Source organism: Lissotriton helveticus, chromosome 11, assembly GCF_964261635.1.
Source record: "Lissotriton helveticus chromosome 11, aLisHel1.1, whole genome shotgun sequence".
Classification (NCBI taxonomy): Eukaryota; Metazoa; Chordata; class Amphibia; order Caudata; family Salamandridae; genus Lissotriton; species Lissotriton helveticus.
This window is the reverse complement of record NC_136072.1, coordinates 816,021,335-816,035,564: the sequence shown is the minus strand read 5'-3', so window position 1 is coordinate 816,035,564 and position 14,230 is coordinate 816,021,335.

Below are 14,230 nucleotides of genomic sequence, written 5' to 3'. Positions count from 1 at the left end.
CCAAAACTGAACCAATGAAGAGTTTTGAACATAAATTGCCAAACTATGCGGTCGAATGCTTTTTCAGCATCAAGACAAAGTGCAGCGAGAGGATCCGGATATCTTCTCCCTAATGTAAGGATAACATTCTAGCATTATCAGAGATAAGCCTCCCTTTAATGAAACCAGATTGGTCAGGTTTAATTAGAAGAGGTATAACATCGTCTAATCTAGAGGCCAGAATTTTAGCAAACATGTTGCAATCATAGTTAATTAATGAAATAGGACGGAAATTTTGACACCAAGTATGATCTTTGCCAGGTTTGGGGATGATAAGCGCATCTAAAAAATGGGCCTTTGGGCTTGGATTTTGATAAAAAGGAGGAGAGAAGCTGAAGTAAATGTGGTGTAAAAGTAGATGAAAAAGAAGAAATAAGTACAATGGAAAAACCATCAGGTCCAGGGGCTTTAGCTCTCTTCAGAGATTTGATGGCATACAAAATCTCTTGAAGAGTTATATCTTTTTCAAGAAAGGCTATAGCATCCGGTAAGGAGGGAGGAGAAGGGAGATCATTAAAGAATGACTGGGTATGATGTTCAGAGGGATGAGTATCTTCAGTGTATAATGTATTATACTACGATTGAAAAGCATTAACAATGTCCGAATCAGAATTTAATAAGTTATTAGTAACGTCATTTTGAATAGGTCCAATAACATTCTTTTCCGATTTGACTTTTAAATAATTAGCCAAAATTTTAACAGCTTTAGTCTGTCCCCCATGATAATTGGATTTTATTTAAGAACTATATTGCAAGCATCAGTGGTGGCCAGCTTATTCAGAGTGATTAGCTTTAATAAGGTCCCAAAGATTTAGAAGTATAGTAAGTGTGCTCAAGAGTCTTATTGTGTTGGAGGGTGGAAAGGTGTTGGGAACTCAACAACTGTTTCCTTCTAGCGGTGTAAGCAATGGTAAAGGCTCTAAAAGAGGCTTTAAAAGCATCCCAGTTGTTATGGACGGAAGTATCAGGTAGTAAAGAATTATAAAATCTCCATCGAGCATGTTTAGGAATAGTAATGGATAAATCAAAAGTGTATAAAACAGGGGCAAGATCAGAAATAACAATGGGGCAAATCTCAGAACATTGGATGGAAGGGAGTAAAGATTTTGAGGCCAAAATATAGTCAATTCGAGACATAGTGTGATGAGCATTAGAATAGAACGTATACTCATATGTATCAGGATTACTGGTTTTCCATACATCATAGAGTGGACAAGAGGTAATAGCAGATTGAAATGCGTTACTCAATTTATTTACGCAATTTATCTGGTTTGAATTTACATTTAGATTTTCTGTCAGAAAATGGGTCTAGCCAATCATTAAAATCACCAGCAACAATAATATTAGGATTGGTGATGGGAGGATATGCCAAAAATCTGGATCAGACTTAACGGGCCAGTAAATGTTGAAAAAAGGGACCTGTTTATTATAGACAATGGTGTTAAGTAATACCCATTTACCCTTTTATGACCTGGATGGCCGAAATAAAGAATTAAAAAAAAAAAAATACCCATTGTCCACTCGTATCACGCTCAGTTGATAGAATTTGAATTTTTAAAGATTTGTGACATAAAATGGCAACCCCACCCTTTCGGTTAGCAACAGTGGAAAAGAACACCCCACCCACTCACTGACGTTTACATTTAAGTGATTCAGCATCATTACAATGAGTTTCCTGTAAGAGAGCGATCTGACAGTTACGTTTCAATAAATGTGAAAGTACCTTTTGACATTTAACAGGATGACCCAAACCACGAATGTTCCACGAGACAACATTAAACATGTTGATGAAAATAAACAAAGATACGAGAACAATGATGACGAACTGAAAAAACAACAATGTAATCAAAAATTGAATAACATAAAGGTACTACCAGAAGAATAAATAAGAAAAACAGATAGACACTTATGTAATTATATAAGTATGAAGAGGAAGATACAAAAAGGAAAAGAGAAAGGAAAGGAGAAAAAAGAGAGATAGGGAATAAGAGAAGAGTAAAGAAGTTAAAAAACAATGGGAATGGTCAAGGACATAAAGCCAGATCTGAAGTAAAGAGAAAAAGAAATAATAACCAGGCATGTCAGCACCCAGAAGCAAGAACAACAACGGAGGGAAAGAATAGAAATAGAATGGGGAAAATCAGGCCATATAAAACATATTAAGGAACAAAATTAAAGAGTACAGCAGTAAAAGAGAAGCCATGCAATATGGTCAATATAGCAATTTAAGGACATTGCGCATTTGTGTCCATAGGAATCTTAGTAAGGGTTTGCAGAAACAGTTTTAGTTTAGTCGGATCTACAAATGAGTGAGCGACACAGTTGTAGGTAATTTTGCAGAGGCAGGGATGTAGTATGCCATAGCAGATGTTCAGAGATCTCAGTTGAGGACGAAGAGCTAGGAATTCTTCATGTCTAGCATTAGTTGCACTGGAAATATTCTGAGAAATGTAAATGTTATGACCAGACCACACAAGGTAATGTTTCTCTCTGGCAGATTTTAAGACACGCATAAGATCAGTGAATTCCAAGAAGAGCATTATAAAACCATGAGGTCTGGAGGATTGCGGTTGAGGATGACCTAAATGATGTACCCGCTGAATATTAAGAGGAGCAGAATACTGTAGGTTGAGAAGATCTGGTAAGAATTTTTTAAAGAAGGTCAGGCCCTTCATCATTCTCTGATAAACCATATAGGCGAATATTATTCCTTCTATTGTGATTTTCAAGGACTCAGTGTGGAGCTTGAGCTTGTGAATTTCTTGTTCCAGCATGGTATTTTAGTAGTAATGTCCTGTAGGTGGCCCACGCGTTGTTCCAATTCAAGCATTTTGCTTTCCATAGTGATCCCAACCTTATTGATGTGCCCGCTGAATATTAAGAGGAGCAGAAGACTGTAGGTTGAGAAGATCAGATAAGAATTTTTTCAAGAAGGACGGTCTGGGTCTTCAACAGTCTCTGATAAACCATATAGGCAAAGATTATTCCGTCTATTGCGATTGTCAAGGTCCTCAGTGTGGAGCTTGAGCTTGTGAATTTCTTGTTCCAACATGGGTATTTTAGTAGTAATGTCCTGTAGGTGGCCCACGCATCATTCCAATTCAAGCATTTTGCTTTCCATAGTGATCCAGCGGTCTTCAATTTGTTGTAGTTTTTCATTGGTGGCGCTCATGAACGGTTTAAGGGCACATATTTAGTCTACAATTGTATTCAAGACCAGATTAGGAGATGACTGGATTTTAGATGGAGGATCATTTTAGGCTCTTTTTTGATCCAGTACCATTGGAAGATGCTTTAGCAAGATTGAGAGGGTTGCCGGTCATCATAATGAGGTGCGTTGATTGATAAAAGAGCTTTTTATTAGTAGAGAGTCTGCCCATATAATGAATGACTGGTGAGAGGCAATAGACCAGAATTACGAAGGAGCTTACACTATATAGTGCAGAAAAGGCGATGAATTATATGTGACAGGCACACATCTCCTTAGCAGGATGTAGAGCAGAGAGGTTATAATAGTTCCCACTGGCTTGCAATCATGCATGGAAACAGGGGGCAGCAGACCTCCTTAGAGAACGTCCTACATGTTTTGTAAACATATCCACATCCTTTCAGGTTTAATCACATAGAAGAGCGCAAGCACCAATGTCATAATGTCTTTAAGCTCAACAATAGTGTACCAAATATATGAGTTAGGGGCATTAGGCTCAAAATAGGCTAGAGATAAAGCCCCATATTGAGAAGTCTCAGGTAAAAAAGGACGTGTCATTAAGCCAGCAGAGGCAGCAGTAGTTCAGAGTGACCAGCACTGGGGAATAAGTGGAGATATTGGAGAAGAAAAACAAATGCAGGCTCATCCAGGCATCATGAACATCACTGTAGCTCTAAAGATCGATATGAGCGACTCGCTGACAAAATGGCGACTGCTCATATGTGAAGAGAAATCTTCGTTGCGGCTGTAATGCTAAAAGGATAAGACACTATGGTCTGCCGACAGCCCACAGAAGCACGGCACTATTAAGTAACATTAGACCAGCAAAAAAGAGCGCTGGGCATGGTCTTGAAATGGCCAAAAAATGATTCAGAAGCTCTGTGAGGAAACGGAGCTTAATGGTCTGCCACCATCTCGCCTTGGCACGTAAGCCACACCCTGTGCTATTAATTTTTAACACGTTTAACTATTCGTCCAAAACAGGAATGCACAATTTTTAATCTATGTATACCAAAAAAAAAACGCAGCACGTTTCTTCGTTGTGACGCATCGGCGTAACCAAGGGAGTTCCCGGAACTGCTCTATTCCTCACATCAACAGGACTGTCGAACACTCACATTAACCAGACACTGCAGCCTCAAGCACAAATAGCGAGGGGAAGGCAGAGCTTAGTTTAATTTTGAGCCGGTGGTTGCCGGTGGGGATGGCACTTATTTTTGGGGACCGGCACTTATTTCACCATATCAGACATTTCCCCAGGCCAACAGAGGGAAAAACAAACAAAACAAGAAGACAGAGTAAAGGAAACATAGAAAATCTGTCACCAAGGGAGAAAGCAGACACCTTTAAGAGTGATTTAACTGGCAGAGTGTGACTGGCAGTGAATTTTAAGAGGGGTGAGGTGGATTCGGAACTGTGCACCTTTGCTATTCATACTTTGACATTTTAGAATGCCAGCCGCGGGAGTCTGAGCAGCGCTTTGAGCACCAGCACCTATTATTTTACAAATAAAGCTCTGGGGGAAGGGCATATATTTTCCTTTCTACCTCACTCAGTTTTCGGAGGTTCCTATTTTTTAAAACAGTATACTGCAGTATCTGGAAGGTCATCTAAAAAATAGATATCGAGGTAGAGTGGTATCTCAAGCTGCAAGCAGCTCAGAACCCTCTCTTGCGAATCTTATCATGTAGTTTCCTTGTAAAGAAAATATGCAAAGTTGGAAACAAATTAAACTATTTTCCATTTACCTAATCCCGTTTTTTTTCAAAAAGCCACGAACACTGCATTGTGGGATTTGTAGTTTCGTGTTTACCTTTTTGATTATGTGCTTGTCCAGTGCAAACACAGACAGTGATAATTGGCTGAAGGGATGCTACCCGGCATTCAGCCACTTGACAGTTGATTAACTCCTTATACCTATGAGCTCAGTGGGTGTTTGTACTTATTTGTTTTATTTAATCCAGCAGTAAGCACACTGGCAGCTTTACAGGTCTGTTTTTACTACAGTAGAGGTGAAGTTTCCAAATATGGCACTACGTATAATGCATTGCATTGCACTCTGGGATTTGCAGTTTTTAGGCTTCAGTTTAAGCTTCAATTGAACTGAGGAATCTGAAAACAATGATTTGGTGAAGGAAAATCTACGACTTGAATGGTGGTGTGCTACCAAGTAGAAATAGTTCACTAGCTCTAAGTACAAGTCTGTGTGCGATATCGCAACATGTCAATAGGACAATGTTGTATTGAGCAATTTCCAGCTGTCTTTGGCTCATTTGGCTTGGTGCTCTTTACACACACATCAATCCATTCACATGTAGTGACTTATTTGCTTATCTGCAGAAGAACCAACTCTTGTGTTGTCATTAGAAGTGCACTTTGAGTTCAGACTACAAGTTGTACAAAAATATCACTTTAAATAAGTACTTCTCAATGCAGTGCTGTAATGTGCCCATAGGTATCAAAGCTTCCACGTGAAAGAACAGTAGATATTGTAGCACCCAGGTTATTGTGCTGCATGGCTAAATACTTATATGGTCCCAAAGGCAAGACCTATTGGCTATGCCGATGCTTGTTTCTTGTATGTTGGAATTATGAAGCGAGAGCCATTATTTAGTTCAGCCTTGAGGGACTCAAGTTTTAATGTTGAATAGTTTAGAAGAGAATGGGGGTATGTATAATATTTGTTCTGTTCTATATGTAGGATGGGTTGTATGATGTAACAACGCGTGTTATTACAACGCGTGCTGTTACATCGCAGTCGTTACAACGACTGCATGTTACCACGCTATGCCTTTACAACGCAAGTCTTTACATCGACTTGCGCTAGGTGGCGTGCTAAAATTAAAAAAGTGTAATTTACTATTCCAACTCCAGTCCACTTATCAGTAGGGAAGGTGTTGGGATTGTGAACTACACCATTTTTAATGTTATCACGCCATCTAGCGCAAGTCGATGTAAAGACTTGCGTTGCAATGGCATAGCATTGTTACATGCGGTCGTTGTAACGACCGCGATGTAACAGCATTGCGGTGTACTGACCGCGTTGTTAAGGATGTTTCCCGTAGGATGTAATCTAAATAAGAGCTGTCTTCTCTACCACTGAGTTGGGTAACAATTGACATCTGTTATTCAGCACCAAGAAACCCATGGGTGAACGTGCGCTTTACAAATACACGTTATGTTATGTTATTCTGGCTTCCTTAAATCTATGGATAAGTGTATAATTATCTACTGTGTCAAAGGCTACTGAAAGGTCTAAGAGAAGAATGGCAGCAACTCCATTCTGGTCCACTGTGTTTTTAAGGTCACCCCAGATAGAGATTACAGCTGATTCTGTGCCTCTTCCTGGACGGAATCCAATTTGGAAGTTGGAAAGTATGGAATTGTCACAATTCATTGAATGTATATGGGGGAAAGCTGCTCTTTCTATAAGTTTGCCCGGGAATGGTCCATTTCCTATGGGTCTGTGTTTGTCGGGATCTTAATTGTCCAGGTTGGGTTTATTTTAAATAGGGGCATATGTATACCTTTTTACGGTCTTCTGAGAAAACTATTGTTGTTAAGGGGTTGTCGACGAGTGATCTTACTGGGATGGCTGCTGAAGTTAATAGAAGGATGTTTTTGAAGAATTGAGGTGGACAAGGGTCAGAGGGGCAGCAGGCTGGCTTGCTCGGTTTGACAAGATCCAGAACTTCAGTGGCTGGAGAGTATTGTCGGAAACAGGTTAGGGCTGTAGTTATTTTGGCCCCTTTAGTGCTAAGGCAATTCCAGATATTTAATGTAATTTCCATTGAAATGAATGGGCACTTCATGACGAGTTACCCTTGTCATTAGCATCCAAGAGGTTATTAAGCAGGTATTCAACATATTTGATTTAGATGTGTAATGGTTAGCCAGTTTGTCATACAAACCTTGAGAAATGGGATTGGTATTTTGTATTACAGAATTTGGTTAGTATTTTATAGACTTCTTTATTGGCACACTTTGCATTGTGGATTCGGTTTGAATAGTATAATTGTTTTGCTTTTTTTATTGTTGACATATATTCTGTTGTGTCTGTGTAGGAATATCTTGCTTTCAGGGTTGTTTGTTTTGAATCAGATGCGTTGAAGCTTAGCATTTTGTTTGATATTTTTTCATTTTGCATTCATCCAAGTGCTGTGTTTTCTTTATTTTTAGATGTCTTCAGAGGAATTAAAAGATCAAAAGTCATCCATAGAGTGTTTGCACAGAATTGATGGTAATCATATCTGTGTTGGAGGTCAACAGATTGAGTGGTCGGAGAAATTCCAGAAGAGTGTTTGGTGAGATAGCACAAACACCCTCATCATCTGTCATTTATCCTTTCACCCCGTTTGCCTGTCCTTCATTGCGATCCCTGTATTGTTTTCAACTCTCTCTTTGTGTACTCCCATACATAGCCATACCCTGTCACCAGCTCAATTGCCAATTGTTGTCTTATGGCCGAGCAGTGGAGTAGGAAAGTGCAGCGGAGTAAGAATGAGTCCATGCATGTGCACCACTGACACCAGGGTTTATGTTGTAGCTGTTATACAAGCAGTCAGTAGACATGACCACATGCCTACTCCATCTGTACCTCAAGTTTCCCTATTTCATAAAAAAGTAACTTTGCTGCAGTGGCCCGGATATCTTTTTACCATGAAGGCGAACAACAATCAAAATTCTCAATGAACTTTAATAAATAGTTTGAATAATTTTTAGAAAACTTTTAACAACATACTGTAAGGCATACTATCAAAAGAGAAACATTATATTGATATCTCAATTGCCTATAACAATAACTTCACACAATTATTTTCCTTGGTGCAGCGCGTAAAAACATTGCTGCATTCACAAAATGTGACTTTTTTTTGCTGGTGGTGTGCATGCAGTAGAGAGAACTAAACCTTTTTTCGAGTTGTTTAACAATGAAATGACGTGTGGCTGTTTTTCCTCCACCAATTTAATACACTCCGATAGCACATTTTCAGCGGTCTCTAGTTGTCTCAAGCATAGCCTGTACCAGCACTGATCCAAAGATAATCTGCTCCATCTGCCTGTTGTGATACAACATGTACAACCTCTTCATCTCAGGTTCCATCGACATGATGCAGTGTTGCATTAAGGAATGCAATAGGCTTAGCATGAAGATTTCTTGTTTAGGTAGGCTAGAGCTTCTTTACAGGACCATTAGAGAAGTGCTTTCTTTAGCACTTGCATAATCTAGCTCTATTGAGTGAGGCATTGTCCACCAAGTTCCAAATAGAGAGTGTTCCTATCAAACCGCTATTGGTAGTCACTGTAGACTGACAACGGAATCTGTACAAGTTGTGGGCCATGGTAATTACTGAATTCTGCTCCATACCCATCTGAACCTGGTGATTTGGTAAATTTAAGCCTTTGGATCACCCTCAAGTCTTCTTCCTTCATTATGGGGGCATCTAGGCTATCTCGACCTTCCCTGCCTGCATAAGAGTCAATCCCCCCTCCACCCTCCCAAAGGTAGTCCTGCCTTTCTTTGTTCTCAGCACGTTCCCTTTTAAATAGGACACTCTAGTCTAGTACAACTGGTATTTTATCACTGTTCTCACTTTCCTCTCTTTTATCTCCGTGTTGAAACTCTTCATTCGTTTTTGCTCAAAGCAGATTGGTCATGAGCTTGCTTACCTGTCTTACTGCCACCCTCAAAGTATCGCCTAGCCAGCAGAGCCAATACGTGGTGTGCCCTGTCTATTGCCAATGTTCTAATCTGTGCCCTAAAAACCACCACCTGTCTCTGCACCTTTTGGGATTGTGTGTTTTTATGCTGCCTTCCGGGTTTGGCCAATTCCTCTCGAAGCTGGGCCATAAATGACTGTTGCGTTTTGTTAAGCTTTTCCCCTTCAACTATAAACTGGACCCATATGACAACATATAGTACATCTCAAACCACCTCTGTGTGGACCTCGCACATGCCATTTGTTTTAAGATAGTCCATAGTGCAGTGGCATATGCTTACCAGTACCACAGGGAGGAAAGTATTGTCCACTATTGTCTATAGTTTTGCTCCAGGAGGTGCCTCTTCGGAAGGCAGAACAGACCTGTTCCAGAGGGTAAGATCTACTGTAAGATGCAGAGCACTTGGTGGGGGCCTAGGGTTTTCCCACTAGCTATCTGGCCTATCGCATTGAGGATTTCCCTGGTCTCAATTGGGACTTCCAAGTATGACATTTTGGCTGTCCGCTAATCTCGGTGATACCGGTGATAAACGTCTGTATGTTCTCCATGTCTATTCGGATATGGGTGCTGTATAGGTTCCCCAAATATTCTTAAAATGCTGTCGCTATGTCTTCTTTCCGCCATCCCCCCGGTGGCAGTATGGATCTTATGGACCCATCTTTGGCCCTCGTCTCGCCAGGCCTGCCACACCAGCATTCTAACAGTCTTATTCCCCAGTTCATATAATCTGTGTTGTCTGCCCTTGTAGTGTGCCCTCCCGTTCTGTTTTTTTACACCCAGTGCCGGACTGGGAACCCAAAGCAGCCCTGACAATCTTGTAGGACCAGCCCCACAGGGGTGCGTGCAAGTGTGAAGCACTGCTGCTTTTCTTTGTTGGGGGGATCGATACTGCAGCACCACTGCAAAACCAGCTCCCAGAAACAAAACTGGCCCCCTTAACTGCAAAACCAGCCCCCACCCTTCCAGCCTCCCGGGGAAATGCCTGATATCCGCTACAAGCAGTCCAGCCCTGGTCACAACTCTATATTTATCTGTATTCAATAACAGTTTGTGGTCTAGGTCTTGGCTTTGAAAGGCTATGTATTCTTGCTCTATCTGTAAGAGGAGGTTTTCCAAGTCAGACACCTCTTTCTCCCTCTCCCTCCTTTCCCCATGGTGTGAGAGATTAGGATCCCTCTAATGGTGAGTTTGAAAGCCCCAAACCATACCTAGGGAGTCAACAGAGCCCAGGTTCTCTTGGAACTATCATTCTCCGGAGCAGTCGCTTGTGTCCAAGTCTTGGAGTTCCCATGGGTCTAGAATCCAGACACCCTATCTCGATGGCTGAGGTGGAGGTTGTCCCTTGTAGCCCGCATGCCCTCTGCAATCCTGTCTAGGAAGGCATCCATTGTTAGGTTGAGATCCTCTCCAATAATCATGTAGGCATTTGGGGACTCACAATCCACTTCCCCATGGCAGCTATTACCATGGCTTGGAGACCAGGTGGGAAATACCACGATACCACTAACAGTAATTGCCCGTTCTAATCCCCTGTTATTGCTGTCCTCAAGATAACCGCCACAGAGAACATTGTCCAAGCCAGAATTCCCACTCCCCAAGACCCAGATGCGAAGCCAGAATGGACTAAGGGTTTATATTTGCCCTGACCCAGAAACATGAATTGAGTGCCCTCTATGTGCGTCTCTTGTATCATAATTATGTCTGGGTTCTGTTATGTTAGGAATTTGCTGACCACTCCCTGTTTGACTTTGTGCCCCAGAGCATTCCCGTTCCATGACAGGAAGGAAATACCTTGTTTCTGTGTGTCACCGTCTCCCATATCGTCGCAAAATCCAGACCCTATCGGGGATCCTTGAATGTTGGTCCTGTCCTTGGAATGATTGTCAAGTCTGGTGTGGTTGGTGTTGTGTAACAGTGTTTTCCAAACCCTGCTCCTCCCCTCACCACAACCTCAAACGTCCAGCATTGAGCGACTCGCTTCCCCACATCTGAGGGGTCTGTAGCCCGCCAAATCCCCAACTCCAACTTGTATGGTATTGTTACTTGTCTCTGTTAGATGGCATCAACCGGCAAAATTTGTTCTGATGCATGTCCACCTCATGCCTTGGACTCTAGCCACGTCCATTGAGAGGAATGTGGAGATCTGCTGTCTCCCTCTGCCCTCTTGTTGGTGCGTCCTCCGACCCCCCCCCCCAACTCCTCCATGGATGGCATGTCTCCCTGGCTGATTGTCTGGAGGAGGCTCCGGAGGTCTTGTCCCTGTGGTGCTCAAGGGGCTCTCCAGCCCTCTCGTTAGTCCCATGCCTCACTCGGGTTGGTGAAGCACCACAATCTCCCCTCTGCTAAGATCCATCATTTCACCAGGAAGAGCATGAGGTATCGCAGTTCTTGTTTACGCAATTCACCTTGCACCTTGTCAAAAGTGTGTTGTGCCTGCATTTCTTGGGTGAAATACGGGAGGAACATCATCATCTGGTTTTCATAGCACAGAGGGCCTTCTTGTCATAATGCTCTCAGGATGGTGTCTTTGTGTCTAAAGCTGAGAATTTGTGCTATGATTGGTCAAGGCCTACCGGTTTCGGAGGAGCCCCAGGCATGCGGTACACCATTTCCACCATTAAGTGCACAGAGAGGTCGCTGGGCCTCACCACATGCAGGATAAAGTTTTTCACATTATCTTTCCACATTTCTGCCTTCTGTCCTTTCTGGAAATCCCACTAACCGAATACTGTTTTGCCATGATCTCCCCTATGCATCTTCAGTTTGGAGATGTTGTCTGCTTGTCGTGTCTCTAAGTTGGTGTAATGGTTTAGGCATATTTGTCCAGGGTTGTAGTCGCAACCTGTTCCCGTTTGCGGACTTTTTTGCATATACCTGCTCTGAGGAGAGTAATATCTATGGCCATTGTGTCTATTTTATTAGTTAATGTTTCTCTGGAGTCTTTGTTTGTAGCCAGCACTTATCTTAGGGAGAGCTCCTGTCTGCCCGGTAGCTCTAGTTCACCGATCTGTGGAGGGTCATTAGTTATCCTGCCGTCAGAATTTTGACCGCATAGCAGTCCAGTCTATTGGCATGCATGCATTTCTGTCCATTCTTGCGACCTCTGGAGCCTCTCGTATGTATGTGTGGGGGGTAGATTGTTCACATCATTATGTCCATTATTCGCAAGATTCTTCTCCACTTGTTGCACTGAGCCAGGTTGTGACAGTCCCTTTCTAGTGTCTCAAATGCGAGAGAGCGAGAGAGGGATGTTAGTTTGAGAGTTGTTTTGTTTGGGGCCAGGTCGGGCCTAAAGGTGAGTCTACACACCTCCAAGAATGCGGTGATGCCAAAAGGTGGGCCCCAGATGTTGGTGGCAGGCCTCCACGGGTCCTTCCCCACCTTATTTGTGGTCAGGAGTATGCAGGACAAAGAAGCCACTCACTGGTACCCAGGCGGTTGCCTGCAGCCCGGTCCTCTCGGTCCGCTCCTGTCTGGATCCCACTGCACAGGATCCCCCATTGGTTGTAGCTGAGGGTTGAGGGTGCGCCTCTTGTGGTGCTATCCCAGACTGCAAAGTGCATTCCCTAAGGTGCATTTTTACCTTTGCTAACCCCCGCCAGGGTCCCCATCTCTCTGGGAGGCTCTCCAAGTATTGGGTCCGGGGCGTCACTCCTCGCCCCCCGAAGATAAGGAGTCCCCCACAGCACCTCTCCGTCAATCCTTTGCAACAGGGTGGTAGGGTCAGATGTAGTGCTCTGGTCTTGTCGAGGCCAGTGTTTCAAACACTTAGGGCCGCTGCAAGCTGCAGCAATAGCTGAAGATGCCACCTTGGGTGCTGGCATTAGGAGCGGCCCTTCGGACTCAGGGACAGATCTCTATGACTCTCTTGGGTACCATGACGTTCTCGGCCTTGTCGGCTTCCCCTCCTCTAACGGCTGTGCTATTCCGACCTGGGGGGAATCTTGGATCGGTGTCATAGCCACGCCTTCCATCCTTCTATAATTGAATTCTACAAGTGAACAAAGTTAACAAACCAGAGTCTTAAGCCTAGAATACTAAGTTGATGTAAAAAGACATATGGACTAGTCACGCTCCTTTCACTCTCTGTAACAGAACAAGGAAATCAGGCTATACTGCCATACCCTGGGTGACCAAGCTGGTCCTTGTACACCCAACCGAGGCAAACATGTCTCACATCATTTCTTTGTCACACAATTTACCTTCAGTCTTCTGCTCCCAAGTCCCAAGATGTTGCCGCTTCAGTTGCCAAAGCTTTCTCTAGCTCGACAGGAACTCCCCAGCAGCCCACTTGTATCTTGTTATTGGGTGGTGTAGTGTGATGTCTACGAGCCACTGTCTCCCATTCGGGATGCCTGGTGGGTAGGTCCCCCAGCATGGCCTGATTCCAACCATCCCTCCCAGAATCTCAGAAGGCTCAGTGCAGGGCTTTGTAGACCACAGTCTGTCTTTCCATTTCCAGGAGATGCAAAAGGGATGATCCAATCTGCATCCCACTTCATGCATGGTTAGAAAGCAGGTATGAAAGTCATATCTTTTCTGCAGTGTAAGAATGAATACATCTTTGGAATATCTGTATGGTAATCCCAGTGAAGAAGAATGAGCTTTTGAGCAGATAGATTGCATATTCCGCGACTCATTGGCAGAAGCAAGCCAAGATATCTGGAGCTATGGACTATCTAGCCCGTCAAATAGCCATCCTTCTTACTCTATCGGGTAACATCTGACCTCTCCAGTAGGGTATCCAAAAAGTTCTGAATAAATTGCTTAATGTCCTTGCCTCCCGCTCCTCTTAAGAAACACCCCCAATCCAGAATTTTTTCTGCTGTGAATAGTTCTCGAAGTCCTCCTGTTTCTCTAGTAATATCACATTCTGTTCCTCAAGCACTAGGAACAGCAAGCTGAACTCGGTTCTCTCATCTAGTGCCTCTTCTAGAGAGTGGACTCACTAGATGGGATTTCTGTGTTCGTCTCCTTCAGGCTTTCTTCAGATCATCTTCAGCAGAGCTCATTTCAGTCTTAATGTCTCAAAAACATTCTCACACAAAGCTTCTGTGACCCTTGCATCATCATCCATGGGAGAGGTTTCCTGATTCCCAGATCATCCTTCAACTTCCTTTTTCACTGTGCCTCACTACTGCAGCGGGTCCTCAATAGAGGATTCCTTTCTTGCTTCCCCTTGAATGTTTACCATTTTTGTGCAAGACAGTGGGTTAACAACAAATGCCAGAGTCCTCATGTCACACGATTTTGTAGCTACTCTGC